A 17,023-nucleotide genomic window follows, 5' to 3' on the forward strand; every position below is an offset into this window, starting at 1 on the left:
AGGCATGTGCCATCAGCTGTGGGTCAGTACTCAGCTGTTTCCCCACTGTAGTGACAACACCCACTTCTGGGAAGGTGGATGATGAATGTCAGCAAGCTGAAGCTGTTCCCTGCAGATACACTTAAAGCATTTAAGGGTTGAGTTTGGAGTGACGAGTGCCATTCCCAGGCACCAGTGTTAAACACAATGCAGGTCCCCTTCATTTGGAAAGGTGCGCTTGACAGATGATTTGTGCATCTCCATCTACACATACTATATGTGCATGTGGTTTCCAGAAACATTCACATGGTAATTTCTTTTGCACAGTCAGGTGCATGTGCATTTGGATGTTGACAGATTGTTTTTAGACGTTAAAGGCCGAAAGTAATTAGATAAACTAAATATGAGTATTATTGTGCAATTACGAGGGTCTGCTGTAAAGTTCTGGCTTCAACACAATTATTTCAATAACAAACTAGAGCACCGCGCTCACAGAGAGCAAACCTCCACCAACACTAGTTGCCAATTCCACAAAATTTTTACCTTGGAGAAAAAATTCAAAGTTAAAGTCCTGTTAGAAGTGGCTTTTCATAAACTAAATTAGATGTGATCAAATGTCAGGAGTATGTATTTAGATCATGCACTTGAAGTTTTTTTGTGGTGTTGTCAGGTTTTTCTTTTTTCCAACTTTTTCTTTGTTACTGAATTCGTTCTTTTTTAGATAATTTTCACAGAACATTGGTTATCTCTGCTATGTACAATTTATCATTGATTTTTGGTACTGGTTTCTGATTTATAACTGGAAGATAGACAAACAAATTAGATTAGATAAATTTTATTGATCCCTTGGGAAGACTCCCTCAGGAAAATTGAGGTTCCAGCTGCATTGTATAGCAGCACACAGGGTAAGAAGCACACAGAGCATCAAAAGTCAAAGTAAAAAAGAAAAACTGTTTGCAAATATAAATACCAGACATACGGATCAATACTGGTTTACTAGCTACTACTGTTCCTCTCCTTCCCGTCCCCTGTCTTCCTGTTACTCCTCCCCCTGAGTGAGGAGTTCTACAGTCTGATGGCCTGAGGGACAAAGGAGTTTTTCAGTCTGTTGGTCCTGCACTTGGGAAGGAGCAGTCTGTGGCTGAAGAGGCTCCTCTGGTTGCTCATGATAGTGTGCAGAGGGTGACTGGCATCATCCATAATGTCCAGCAGTTTGTCCAGTGTTCTCTTCTCTGCCACCATCACCAGAGAGTTCAGCTTCATGCTAACCATGGAGCCAGCCCACCTGATCAGTTTGTCCAGCCTGGATGTGTCCTTCTTGGATGTGCTACCTTCCCCAGCACACCACAGAGTAAAAGAAGATGCTGGTTACTACAAACTTGTAGAACATCAATCAATCAATTTTATTTATATAGCGCCAAATCACAACAAACAGTTGCCCCAAGGCGCTTTATATTGTAAGGCAAGGCCATACAATAATTACGTAAAACCCAAACGGTCAAAACGACCCCCTGTGAGCAAGCACTTGGCTACAGTGGGAAGGAAAAACTCCCTTTTAACAGGAAGAAACCTCCAGCAGAACCAGGCTCAGGGAGGGGCAGTCTTCTGCTGGGACTGGTTGGGGCTGAGGGAGAGAATCAGGAAAAAGACATGCTGTGGAGGGGAGCAGAGATCGATCACTAATGATTAAATGCAGAGTGGTGCATACAGAGCAAAAAGAGAAAGAAACACTCAGTGCATCATGGGAACCCCCCAGCAGTCTACGTCTATAGCAGCATAACTAAGGGATGGTTCAGGGTCACCTGATCCAGCCCTAACTATAAGCTTTAGCAAAAAGGAAAGTTTTAAGCCTAATCTTAAAAGTAGAGAGGGTGTCTGTCTCCCTGATCCGAATTGGGAGCTGGTTCCACAGGAGAGGAGCCTGAAAGCTGAAGGCTCTGCCTCCCATTCTACTCTTACAAACCCTAGGAACTACAAGTAAGCCTGCAGTCTTGAGAGCGAAGCGCTCTATTGGGGTGATATGGTACTACGAGGTCCCTAAGATAAGATGGGACCTGATTATTCAAAACCTTATAAGTAAGAAGAAGAATTTTAAATTCTATTCTAGAATTAACAGGAAGCCAATGAAGAGAGGCCAATATGGGTGAGATATACTCTCTCCTTCCAGTCCCCGTTAGTACTCTAGCTCCAGCATTTTGAATTAACTGAAGGCTTTTCAGGGAACTTTTAGGACAACCTGATAATAATGAATTACAATAGTCCAGCCTAGAAGAAATAAATGCATGAATTAGTTTTTCAGCATCACTCTGAGACAAGACCTTTCTAATTTTAGAGATATTGCGTAAATGCAAAAAAGCAGTCCTACATATTTCTTTAATATGCGCTTTGAATGACATATCCTGATCAAAAATGACTCCAAGATTTCTCACAGTATTACTAGAGGTCAGGGTAATGCCATCCAGAGTAAGGATCTGGTTAGACACCATGTTTCTAAGATTTGTGGGGCCAAGTACAATAACTTCAGTTTTATCTGAGTTTAAAAGCAGGAAATTAGAGGTCATCCATGTCTTTATGTCTGTAAGACAATCCTGCAGTTTAGCTAATTGGTGTGGGCCTCTGGCTTCATGGATAGATAAAGCTGGGTATCATCTGCGTAACAATGAAAATTTAAGCAATACCGTCTAATAATACTGCCTAAGGGAAGCATGTATAAAGTGAATAAAATTGGTCCTAGCACAGAACCTTGTGGAACTCCATAATTAACCTTAGTCTGTGAAGAAGATTCCCCATTTACATGAACAAATTGTAATCTATTAGACAAATATGATTCAAACCACCGCAGCGCAGTGCCTTTAATACCTATGGCATGCTCTAATCTCTGTAATAAAATTTTATGGTCAACAGTATCAAAAGCAGCACTGAGGTCTAACAGAACAAGCACAGAGATGAGTCCACTGTCCGAGGCCATAAGAAGATCATTTGTAACCTTCACTAATGCTGTTTCTGTACTATGATGAATTCTAAAACCTGACTGAAACTCTTCAAATAGACCATTCCTCTGCAGATGATCAGTTAGCTGTTTTACAACTACCCTTTCAAGAATTTTTGAGAGAAAAGGAAGGTTGGAGATTGGCTATAATTAGCTAAGATAGCTGGGTCAAGTGATGGCTTTTTAAGTAATGGTTTAATTACTGCCACCTTAAAAGCCTGTGGTACATAGCCAACTAACAAAGATAGATTGATCATTTAAGATTGAAGCATTAAATAATGGTAGGGCTTCCTTGAGCAGCCTGGTAGGAATGGGGTCTAATAAACATGTTGATGGTTTGGATGAAGTAACTAATGAAAATAACTCAGACAGAACAATCGGAGAGAAAGAGTCTAACCAAATACCGGCATCACTGAAAGCAGCCAAAGATAACGATACGTCTTTGGGATGGTTATGAGTAATTTTTTCTCTAATAGTTAAAATTTTGTTAGCAAAGAAAGTCATGAAGTCATTACTAGTTAAAGTTAATGGAATACTCAGCTCAATAGAGCTCTGACTCTTTGTCAGCCTGGCTACAGTGCTGAAAAGAAACCTGGGGTTGTTCTTATTTTCTTCAATTAGTGATGAGTAGAAAGATGTCCTAGCTTTACGGAGGGCTTTTTTTTATAGAGCAACAGACTTTTTTTCCAGGCTAAGTGAAGATCTTCTAAATTAGTGAGACGCCATTTCCTCTCCAACTTACGGGTTATCTGCTTTAAGCTACGAGTTTGTGAGTTATACCACGGAGTCAGACACTTCTGATTTAAAGCTCTATTTTTTAGAGGAGCTACAGCATCCAAAGTTGTCTTCAATGAGGATGTAAAACTATTGACGAGATACTCTATCTCCCTTACAGAGTTTAGGTAGCTACTCTGCACTGTGTTGGTATATGGCATTAGAGAACATAAAGAAGGAATCATATCCTTAAACCTAGTTACAGCGCTTTCTGAAAGACTTCTAGTGTAATGAAACTTATTCCTCACTGCTGGGTAGTCCATCAGAGTAAATGTAAATGTTATTAAGAAATGATCAGACAGAAGGGAGTTTTCAGGGAATACTGTTAAGTCTTCTATTTCCATACCATAAGTCAGAACAAGATCTAAGATATGATTAAAGTGGTGGGTGGACTCATTTACTTTTTGAGCAAAGCCAATAGAGTCTAATAATAGATTAAATGCAGTGTTGAGACTGTCATTCTCAGCATCTGTGTGGATGTTAAAATCGCCCACTATAATTATCTTATCTGAGCTAAGCTGTTGTGTGGGCCGCTGAAGAGGAGTACTGCTGGCCCACCACACCAGAGGGCGCACTGCCTGGAGTGCGGGCTCCAGGCACCAGAGGGCGCCGCCGCCTCACGGGAGCAGCCTCGGTGACAGCTGTCACCCATCACCTGAGACAGCTGACGGCAATCATCAGTGGGGTATATCAGCAGGACGGCATCTCCACCTCATTGCCGAGATATTGTTTTTACCGGAGAGGTAACGTATTGACGCTAACAGAGTGTATCTTTTTGGATTGAGCTAGTTATTTGGATTACTGTTCCAACGAGAGGTGGAGGTAACTTTCCTGCTGTTCGGAGTCCTGGGTGCAAACGCGCCCCCATCTGACTGTACTTTGTTTCCTCGCCAGCAGTACCAGGTCCGACGCGGAGGCAGTGGCCACCTGGGAGTTCGGACTTGGCGGCTCCAGTATTCCCGGGGTCCTGTGGCGGAGGAAGCCGTGTGGTTCCGGTCTTACCTTGGAGAGGCGTCTCCTATCTTCGAGCCTGCCCACACGACACTTTTGTGAATTGACTGTTGTCCATTTCTGTGATTGGTTGTATTCGTTGTGCACATTCACAACAGTAAAGCATTGTTATTTGACTTACTCCATTGTCCGTTCATTTGCGCCCCCTGTTGTGGGTCCGTGTTCCTACACTTTCCCAACATAAGCACTAAGTCAGACAAAAGGTCTGAAATTCACAGAGAAAACTCACAGTAACGACCAGGGTGGACGATAGATAATAACAAATAAAACTGGTTTTGGGACTTCCAATTTGGATGGACAAGACTAAGAGACAAGCTTTCAAATGAATTAAAGCTCTGTCTGGGTTTTTGATTAATTAATAAGTGGAATGGAAGATTGCTGCTAATCCTCCGCCCCGGCCCGTGCTACGAGCATTCTGACAGTTAGTGTGACTCGGGGTGTTGACTCATTTAAACTAACATATTCATCCTGCTGTAACCAGGTTTCTGTTAGGCAGAATAAATCAATATGTTGATCAATTATTATATCATTTACCAACAGGGACCTTAGAGAGAGAGACCTAATGTTTAATAGACCACATTTAACTGTTTTAGTCTGTGGTGCAGTTGAAGGTGCTATATTATTTTTTCTTTTTGAATTTTTATGCTTAAATAGATTTTTGCTGGTTATTGGTGGTCTGGGAGCAGGCACCGTCTCTACGGGGATGGGGTAATGAGGGGATGGCAGGGGGAGAGAAGCTGCAGAGAGGTGTGTAAGACTACAACTCTGCTTCCTGGTCCCAACCCTGGATAGTCACGGTTTGGAGGATTTAAGAAAATTGGCCAGATTTCTAGAAATGAGAGCTGCTCCATCCAAAGTGGGATGGATGCCGTCTCTCCTAACAAGACCAGGTTTTCCCCAGAAGCTTGCCAATTATCTATGAAGCCCACCTCATTTTTTGGACACCACTCAGACAGCCAGCAATTCAAGGAGAACATGCGGCTAAACATGTCACTCCCGGTGTGATTGGGGAGGGGCCCAGAGAAAACTACAGAGTCCGACATTGTTTTTGCAAAGTTACACAACGATTTAATGTTAATTTTAGTGACCCTCCGATTGGCGTAACCGGTGTCATTACTGCCGACGTGAATTACAATCTTACCAAATTTACGCTTAGCCTAGCCAGCAGTTTCAAATTTCCTTCAATGTCGCCTGCTCTGGCCCCCGGAAGACAATTGACTATGGTTGCTGTGGTCACTAACTTCACATTTCTCAAAACAGAGTCGCCAATAACCAGAGTTTGATCCTCGGCGAGTGTGTCGTCGAGTGGGGAAAAACGGTTAGAGATGTGAACGGGTTGGCGGTGTACACGGGGCTTCTGTTTAGGGCTACGCTTCCTCCTCACAGTCACCCAGTCAGCCTGCTTTCCCGGCTGCTCGGGATCTGCCAGGGGGGAACTAACGGCGGCTAAGCTACCTTGGTCCGCACCGACTACAGGGGCCTGGCCCCAGTGCTGACAGTAAGCACTGGGGCCCCTCAGGGCTGTGTGCTCATCCCCATGCTGTACACTTTGTACATCCATGACTGTACACCAACCCACAAGCAGCAACATCTTTGTCAAATTTGCGGATGACACTACTGTGGTTGGGCTGAATCATAACAATGATGAGACGGCCTACAGAGGAGGAGGTCCTGAACCTCACTACTTGTGCTCCATAATAATCTGGCACTTAACTACTCAAAGACAAAGGAGTTGGTGCTAGATTTTAGTGGAGGATGGGAGGACCTCCCTTCTCATTCAGGGAGACACCATAGAGAGGGTCACTGACTTCAAGTTCCTGGGAACATACATTTCTCAGGAGTTGACATGGGGCACCAACACAAATGCCCTTGTAAAAAGGGCACAGCAGCGTCTGTACTTTTAAGGTCACTGAGGAAGGTCAACCTGTCCCAGGAACTGCTGCTGTCCTTCTATAGGTGTTCTGTAGAGAGCGTCCTCACCAACACATCTTGGTGTGGTACAAGGAGCTGCTCTCAGGCTGACAAGAAGGCTCTGGAGAGAGTCAGGGAAGTCAGCACAGAACATCATAGGAGCGCAGCTGTCCTCTCTGTCAGACATCTATAACACCAGATGTCTGCGCAGGGCCAGAAGCATCAGCTTCGATGGTTCACACCCCGGGCACAGCCTGTTCTCACTGCTGCCCTCAGGAAGAGGTAACGGTCCATCAAGGCCCGCACATCCAGCCTCAACATGTTCTACCCAAGTGCAATACGAGTATTGATTGCACATTAGGCCTTCAGTCTACACAATTCATTGCATTTATTTTTTATAAAGGTGAATGCAATGAATAGCGCAGACATATATTTATATACACCTACTGGCTCCCTTGTAAATACATGTAATATATACTCAACAAAAATATAAATGCAACACTTTTGGTTTTTGCTCCCATTTTGTATGAGATGAACTCAAAGATCTAAAACTTTTTCCACATACACAATATCACCATTTCCCTCAAATATTGTTCACAAACCAGTCTAAATCTGTGATAGTGAGCACTTTCCTTTGCTGAGATAATCCATCCCACCTCACAGGTGTGCCATATCAGGATGCTGATTAGACACCATGTTAGTGCACAGGTGTGCCTTACGACTGCCCACAATAAAAGGCCACTCTGAAAGGTGCAGTTTTGTTTTATTGGGGGGGATACCAGTCAGTATCTGGTGTGACCACCATTTGCCTCATTGCAGTGCAACACATCTCCTTCGCATCATCCGTGAAAAGAACACCTCTCCAATGTGCCAAACGCCAGCGAATGTGGCATTTGCCCACTCAAGTCGGTTACGACGACGAACTGGAATCAGGTCGAGACCCCGATGAGGACGGACGAGCATGCAGATGAGCTTCCCTGAGACGGTTTCTGACAGTTTGTGCAAAAGTTCTTTGGTTATGCAAACTTATTGTTTCAGCAGCTGTCCGAGTGGCTGGTCTCAGATGATCTTGGAGGTGAACATCTGGGATGGTGGAAGGTCCTGGCTGGTGTGGTTACACGCTGGTCTGCGGTTGTGAGGCTGGTTGGAGTGTACTGCCAAATTCTCTGAAACGACTTTGGAGACGGCTTATGGTAGAGACATGAACATTCAATACACAAGCACAGCTCTGGTTGACATTCCTGCTGTCAGCATGCCAATTGCACGCTCCCTCAAATCTTGCGACATCTGTGGCATTGTGCTGTGTGATAAAACTGCACCTTTCAGAGTGGCCTTTTATTGTGGGCAGTCTAAGGCACACCTGTGCACTAATCATGGTGTCTAATCAGCATCTTGGTATGGCACACCTGTGAGGTGGGATGGATTATCTCAGCAAAGGAGAAGTGCTCACTATCACAGATTTAGACTGGTTTGTGAATAATATTTGAGAGAAATGGTGATATTGTGTATGTGGAAAAACTTTTAGATCTTTGAGTTCATCTCATACAAAATGAGAGCAAAACCAAAAGTGTTGCGTTTATATTTTTGTTGAGTGTATATTCTTATTTGTCTTATATTTATTTATTTATTTATTTATTTATTTTTACTTTTACACCTTTGCACTACGAGAGCTGCCTTTTAATTTCGTTGTACCTTGTGTATAATGACAATAAAAAGCATTCTATTCTATTCCATTGCAGTGGCTCCAATCTTACGAGATCTTATCCCACGCACCAAACAGTCAGGATCTCCTGCCCTCTGACTTTTTCCAGTTTCTCAGACTGAAAGAAGACCTGAAGGGACACTGTTACACAAATGATCAGAGGCTGGGGCTGAGAGAAGACAACTGATTTCTTCACTCACGTCAGGCAAAAACTTGTCCGGCATTGTCGTGTGTGTGGCTTGAGAAGGTGACTATGGGGGGAAAATAATGACTGCCCAACAGACAACATGGGTTTAAGCAAATATGCAATTCATGTGAGGATCTTGCAGCCAGTTTTATAAAGACAAGTCATGGATCAGCAGGACAAAAGCCAAGCCTTTTTAAAATGTCAGTTTTATATAAATGGTCCTCTGCCACCTTAAGGAGAGGAACAGGAGCTGAACAGATGTACTGACTCTTGGTCACCTCAGGAATGTTATCAGAAGAATTGTACATGCCGATAACTGCTGGTATCTCATTCACATAAAATCTTTGGAAGATTGCCTTGCATCAGTGAAAAGTTGGAGTCTAGTAACTTCCTACTTTTAAATTCTGATAAGACTGAAGTTATGGCTCTTGGTCCATGAGGTATCGGCATCAATTTGTTCAGCTAGCGCTTAGCTTAGGTTGAATGAATGAATGAATGAATGAATGAATGAATGAATGAATGAATGAAAAACTGTTTATTTCGAACATTGATACAACAACAATTACAAGATAGATCAGTAAAGACAAACAAAAGTCCTACTGTGTACCCAACATGTCCGAAAGGGGTAGGGTGAAGCATCAGCATTATTATCCCTACCTCTTCTTCCCCCACAACCAGTAATAATACCCTTTGCCACATATACACATAGATTCTACACACCTAAACCGATATAATATATATATATATACATATATACACATACATATATACATACACACATCAACATACATACACATATACACACATATACATATATACATATATATACACATATATATACACAAACATAAATATACACCTACACATACCTACTTACATACAAAATACTATATATTTACAAGCCGAAGCAAAAAACAAAACACCTTAACCCTCATTACCCTTCCTCCTCCCTATACATAGAAAAAAACATATTTTTGTACCGCTGTTTGAACTGGTTCATGCTTGGACATTGCTTGAGCCCCACTCCCAATCTGTTCCACATCCTCACCCCACAGACAGAAATACAGAAACCTTTTAATGTTGTTCGTGCCCACTGATGCTTTAAATTAAATTTCCCCCTCAGACTGTAATCCCCTGATCTGTTAAAAAAACATATTTTTAATATTTGCTGGAAGTAAATTGTTATTGCTTTATACACAATTTGTACTGTTGAAAATGAACCAAGTCTGTGAATTTTAATAATTTGGATTGTAAAAATAGTGGATTTGTATGATCTCTATAGCCAGTATTATGAATAATTCTTATAGCTCTTTTCTGCATTACTGATAGTGATGTGTTGTACCTTTATAAGTATTACCCCATACCTCTGCACAGTACTGTAAATATGGTAAAACCAGTGAGCAGTAAAGAATGCGGAGTGAGTTGTGGTCCAGATATGTTTCGCTTTGTTTAGAACTGAAATGCTTCTTGACAGTTTACTTTGTATATGTTTATATGAGTCTTCCAGTTTATCTTATCATCTATTATCACCCCCAGAAACTTATTTCATGTACCCTTTCAATATCTACCCCCTCGACTTGTAACTGAACCTGTATGTCTGTATTACAATAGCCAAATAACATGTATTTGTTTTACTTAAGTTTAATGATAATTTGTTTCTGTCAAACCATATTTTCAATTTTCCATTCTATACTGATCCTCCTCAGTAACTCCTGCAAATCCCCCCCTGAACAAAAAATGCTTGTGTCATCTGCAATAATACTAATTTTAATATTTTGGAAACATTGACAATATCATTTATATAAATTAGAAACAGTTTTGGACCCAATACTGACCCCTGTGGGGACGCCACAAGCATTGTCCAAGCATGATGATGTATATTCCCCCAACTTCACAAACTGTTTTCTGTTACTTAAGTAGCTTCTCACCCAGTGCAACACCAACCCCCTAATCCCATACTGTTCAAGTTTATTGATTAATATGTCATGATTGATTGTATCAAAAGCCTTTTTAAGGTCTATAAATATTCCAACTGAATGTAATTGTGGTCTATGGCGTTTGTAATCTCCTCAACTGATTCTATTAATGCAAGTGATGTTGAACTATGTGCTCTGAATCCATATTGACTATCAGTAAGTAATTTATGTTTATTTATGAATTTGGTCTAATCTATTATTGAATAACTTTTCTAATAATTTGGAAAATTGTGGAAGCAAAGAAACAGGTCTATAATTTGTGAAGTGGTGTCTATCCCCAGTCTTATACAGCGGCACAACCTTAGCTATTTTTCATTTGATTGGGAAAATTTACCGGTTTGAAATGATAAGTTACAGATGTATGTTAATGGTTTCTACAATCCATTCAATGACCTGTTTTACCACCACCATATCAATTTCATTTAAATCGGTAGATGTTTTATATTTACAATTATTCACAATGTCTATAATTTCTTTTCCATCCACTGCTGTGAGGAAACATTGAACAGGGATTTCTTTCTATGAGATTATTATCCCAATCCTCAGGTTGGGAATCGGGAATTTTTTCTGCCAAGCTTGGTCCAATATTTACAAAAAAATTATTAAAACCGTTGACTACCTCATCCTTATTTTCCTTCTTGACATTATTATCAATGAAATACTGAGGGTAACTCTGTTTTTTATTACCATTTTTGATAATGCTATTTAATATATCCATATTCCTTAATATGTTTTGTTATTATAATATGTTACTATAATATTCCTTCCTACATACCCGTATAATATTAGTTAATCTATTTTTGTATTCTTCTATCTATTTTCTGCCTCTTTAGTCTTTAGTTTTATGAATTCTCTATACAGTGTATTTTTCTTATTACATGCATTTCGTAACCCTTTCGTCATCCATGGTCGAGCTTGGATTTTTTGTTTTCTGTAGTCTTGGTTAATTGGACAATTTTTATCATATAATGATGTAATATTTGTAAAAAAGTTTCATATGCACTATCAACTCCACTTCACTGTATACCTTTTCCCAGTTTTGCTCCTGTAAATCCTTCTTTAGTGTGTTCATGTTTCCTCTGTCTGCACTCGCCTGTATTTTATTTCTTCCTCTGGCTGATTCCGCCGATGGTTTCTATATAAACGATGAAAACTGGTAGATGATCACTAATGTCATTGATTAATAATCCACTCAGTGTTATTCTCAATATCATTGCTGAATATATTATCAATTAAGGTGGCACTATGGGACGTAATTCTGCTTGGCCTGGTGATTTTTGGATATAAACTCATACTGTACATTATACTGATAAATTCATCTGTTATTTTATACTTATTTGGATTGAGCAGATCAATATTTAAGTCACCACAAATGAACACAGTTTTTTGATTAGTTTTTGAGAACATTTTTCCCATACAGTCAGTGAATGTTTCAGTACAAGATCCTGGTGCTCTATATATACAGCTGACTAATACATTTTTGCTTTTTTCTTCACATATTTCAATAGTTATACATTCTAATAAGTTATCAATCACAGTTGTCATATTGTCTACTATTTTATAATCCATGTTCTTATCCACATACACAGCCACTCCTCCTCCACTCTTATTCTTTCTGTTTACACAATTAAATTCATATCCATCCAGTTCAAAATCCATTCCTTTATCTTCATTGATCCATGTTTCTGATATAACAATTATGTTAAATATTTTTTTAAACTGACTTAAATATTCTTTAATGTTGTTAAAGTTTGCATATAGACTTCTGCTGTTGAAATGGATTATTGATAATTTGTTATCCGTTCTAATGATCCGATTAAACTGTTCATCTGTATAATAGCAACAACTGTCATTGATATTTGAGAAGAAATTATTGTCCGGGTCTATATCGTGCTCCAAGTCCAGTACATTGTGGTCTGTGTATTTAAATGTTCTCAGTTCTACTTTTCCATGATCAGCAATCCTTTGAGTTCGTGTGTTATACATCATACGGATAAAGTGAGGAATCTTGGGGTAGTTTTTGATCCAATGTTGTCTTTTGACCTCCACATTAGAGATATTACGAGGACTGCTTTCTTCCATTTGTGAAATATAGCAAAGATTCGTCCCATCCTGTCTATGGCTGATGCTGAGACCCTGTTTCATGCATTTGTCTCTTCCAGATTGGACTATTGTAATGCTCTATTTTCTGGTTTACCGCAGTCCAGGAATAGTGGTCTTCAACTGGTTTAAAATGCTGCTGCCAGACCTTTGACACAAAGCAGAAAATTCGACCACATTACGCCCATTTTGGCATCCCTGCACTGACTTCCAGTCGCTGCAAGATCAGATTTTAAGGTACTGTTATTAGTTTATAGGATTGTTCATGGACTTGCACCTCCCTATCTGGTAGGGCCTGGTATCAGCTCGGGCCCTGCGTTCTCAGGGTGCAGGATGTTTATGTGTTCCCAGGGTGAATAAAAAGTCTGCCAGCCACAACTACTTCATGGATTCTGACCAAATTTGCACCACAGATAGATATTAGGTCATGGAAGACTCAACTGAATTTTGGAGGTGATTCAGATCTGGATTGGGGGATGTCAGAAATCTCTGACTGCTTTTGTTAGACTCTGTGAGGAGTTGGGTGTGAGAATGTGTTGACACTGGGCCACTTCAGACACAAGAACAACTTAAATGCTGCACTGAACCTGACCTTCCTCAGGCACTCTTATCATGCCCCTGTTCTGTGGAATGATCTCACCAGCATCAATAAAACAGTCAGATTCTGTAGAGATTTTCAAGTCCCGACTGAAGACCTATTTATTTTCCCTTTCGTATGGATAGCATAGTGGCATAGTTTTGTTTTACGCTTTTTACTCTTTTAATTCATTTTATTACGAAACAGAGTGGGCCGAGGCCTCAACTTTATCTAAATTCTGGGCCTTTTAGTGAAGCTTAGGGCTAGTGGCCGGCGATCACCTTAGCATTTCTTTTGTTTTGCTTGTTGCTTAATGCTGACAAATTATACTGTATTTGTTGTCTTTCTAGTGCCTGTTTCTGTTTTTTTCTCTCTCTCTCTCTCTTTCTCTCTTTCTCTCTCTCTCTCTGTTTGAGGTGCAGCTCCATCCAGAGATGGGTGTGGTGTCTGTTTCTGAAACCCTCCTGTCCTGTGCACCGGCAAAATTTCCTGTATATTCGTTTTGTGAATTGTTTTGTAAATTGTGTCGGTAGCATGGCCCAAGCAGAGGGTCACCCCTTTGAGTCTGGTCTGCTTCAGGTTTCTTCCTCAAATAGCAGATGCAGTTTTTCCTTATCACTGTCATCTATGTGCTTACTCTGGGGGTTGGTAAGGTTAGATCTTACTTGTGTGAAGCACCTTGAGGCAACGTTGTTGTGATTTGGCACTATATAAATGAAAATTAAATGAACTGACACAAACAGGACCAGGAGCTGAAGAGGTAGAGTGGCCCTCAATCACCTTGGAGACATGGACAAGAGAATGGAGGCGCTTGGGCTGCAGTGGGGACTCTGTGGCAGGAGAAACTGACCCCACAAGGGATCACCATTTCAGCTGTAGGTGACACTGGGACTGAAGGCTCTGGCATTGGAGCTTTCTCTGTAACTGGAGCAGAAACTGTGGAGGGTTCAAGTCATTCTGTGGCTGTAGGCTGCACTGCAGTGGACTCTGTACCTGGAGCAGCAGCACAGTGGACTGTGAAGCTGGAGTTAAAATAACCCCTGACAGATAACCCCCAACATCTTAGCACTAGGGGTCAGTCATCTGATGCAAGCCACAATGTCCATCTTGCACATGACATGCCTGCAGCAGGAAAATTCCTAAACTAGCTTCGGCATATGAACTGGTAAGTTGATGGTATCTTTATGCTGAAGCATGGATTCAGTGTCTGGAGACGACTCTGAAGGGAGCTCTGGGACTATATGGTGGACTGCATAGCAGAAGATGATGCTGGATTGTGTCCTTTGTTAGCCCTGGACCTGGAAAAATTGTAGCAAGCTCAGGAGCTGATAGAGGTGAAGACTGCAATGTGCACTCTGGAGCAGGAGGGTGTCACTGACTTTAGGGCTGGAGGCACTATAGCTGTTGTAGCAGGTGTAACAGAGGCCAGTAGGTGTCGCTGTGCAGATGTACACTCAACAAAAATATAAACGCAACACTTTTGGTTTTGCTCCCATTTTGTATGAGATGAACTCAAAGATCTAAAACTTTTTCCACATACACAATATCACCATTTCCCTCAATATTGTTCACAAACCAGTCTAAATCTGTGATAGTGAGCACTTCTCCTTTGCTGAGATAATCCATCCCACCTCACAGCTGTGCCATATCAAGACCTTTTGTCTGACTTAGTGCTTAGCTCAGATAAGATAATTATAGTGGGCGATTTTAACATCCACACAGATGCTGAGAATGACAGCCTCAACACTGCATTTAATCTATTATTAGACTCTATTGGCTTTGCTCAAAAACTAAATGAGTCCACCCACCACTTTAATCATATCTTAGATCTTGTTCTGACTTATGGTATGGAAATAGAAGACTTAACAGTATTCCCTGAAAACTCCCTTCTGTCTGATCATTTCTTAATAACATTTACATTTACTCTGATGGACTACCCTGCAGTGGGGAATAAGTTTCATTACACTAGAAGTCTTTCAGAAAGCGCTGTAACTAGGTTTAAGGATATGATTCCTTCTTTATGTTCTCTAATGCCATATACCAACACAGTGCAGAGTAGCTACCTAAACTCTGTAAGTGAGATAGAGTATCTCGTCAATAGTTTTACATCCTCATTGAAGACAACTTTGGATGCTGTAGCTCCTCTGAAAAAGAGAGCTTTAAATCAGAAGTGCCTGACTCCGTGGTATAACTCACAAACTCGTAGCCTAAAGCAGATAACCCGTAAGTTGGAGAGGAAATGGCGTCTCACTAATTTAGAAGATCTTCACTTAGCCTGGAAAAAGAGTCTGTTGCTCTATAAAAAAGCCCTCCGTAAAGCTAGGACATCTTTCTACTCATCACTAATTGAAGAAAATAAGAACAACCCCAGGTTTCTTTTCAGCACTGTAGCCAGGCTGACAAAGAGTCAGAGCTCTATTGAGCTGAGTATTCCATTAACTTTAACTAGTAATGACTTCATGATTTTCTTTGCTAACAAAATTTTAACTATTAGAGAAAAAAATACTCATAACCATCCCAAAGACGTATCGTTATCTTTGGCTGCTTTCAGTGATGCCGGTATTTGGTTAGACTCTTTCTCTCCGATTGTTCTGTCTGAGTTATTTTCATTAGTTACTTCATCCAAACGATCAACATGTTTATTAGACCCCATTCCTACCAGGCTGCTCAAGGAAGCCCTACCATTATTTAATGCTTCGATCTTAAATATGATCAATCTATCTTTGTTAGTTGGCTATGTACCACAGGCTTTTAAGGTGGCAGTAATTAAACCATTACTTAAAAAGCCATCACTTGACCCAGCTATCTTAGCTAATTATAGGCCAATCTCCAACCTTCCTTTTCTCTCAAAAATTCTTGAAAGGGTAGTTGTAAAACAGCTAACTGATCATGCAGAGGAATGGTCTATTTGAAGAGTTTCAGTCAGGTTTTAGAATTCATCATAGTACAGAAACAGCATTAGTGAAGGTTTCAAATGATCTTCTTATGGCCTCGGACAGTGGACTCATCTGTGCTTGTTCTGTTAGACCTCAGTGCTGCTTTTGATACTGTTGACCATAAAATTTTATTACAGAGATTAGAGCATGCCATAGGTATTAAAGGCACTGCGCTGCGGTGGTTTGAATCATATTTGTCTAGGAGATTACAATTTGTTCATGTAAATGGGGAATCTTCTTCACAGACTAAAGTTAATTATGGAGTTCCACAAGGTTCTGTGCTAGGACCAATTTTATTCACTTTATACATGCTTCCCTTAGGCAGTATTATTAGACGGTATTGCTTAAATTTTCATTGTTACGCAGATGATACCCAGCTTTATCTATCCATGAAGCCAGAGGACACACACCAATTAGCTAAACTGCAGGATTGTCTTACAGACATAAAGACATGGATGACCTCTAATTTCCTGCTTTTAAACTCAGATAAAACTGAAGTTATTGTACTTGGCCCCACAAATCTTAGAAACATGGTGTCTAACCAGATCCTTACTCTGGATGGCATTACCCTGACCTCTAGTAATACTGTGAGAAATCTTGGAGTCATTTTTGATCAGGATATGTCATTCAAAGCGCATATTAAACAAATATGTAGGACTGCTTTTTTGCATTTACGCAATATCTCTAAAATCAGAAAGGTCTTGTCTCAGAGTGATGCTGAAAAACTAATTCATGCATTTATTTCCTCTAGGCTGGACTATTGTAATTCATTATTATCAGGTTGTCCTAAAAGTTCCCTAAAAAGCCTTCAGTTAATTCAAAATGCTGCAGCTAGAGTACTGACGGGGACTAGAAGGAGAGAGCATATCTCACCCATACTG

The sequence above is a fragment of the Thalassophryne amazonica genome, chromosome 2, assembly GCF_902500255.1.
Source record: "Thalassophryne amazonica chromosome 2, fThaAma1.1, whole genome shotgun sequence".
NCBI classification, from domain to species: domain Eukaryota; kingdom Metazoa; phylum Chordata; class Actinopteri; order Batrachoidiformes; family Batrachoididae; genus Thalassophryne; species Thalassophryne amazonica.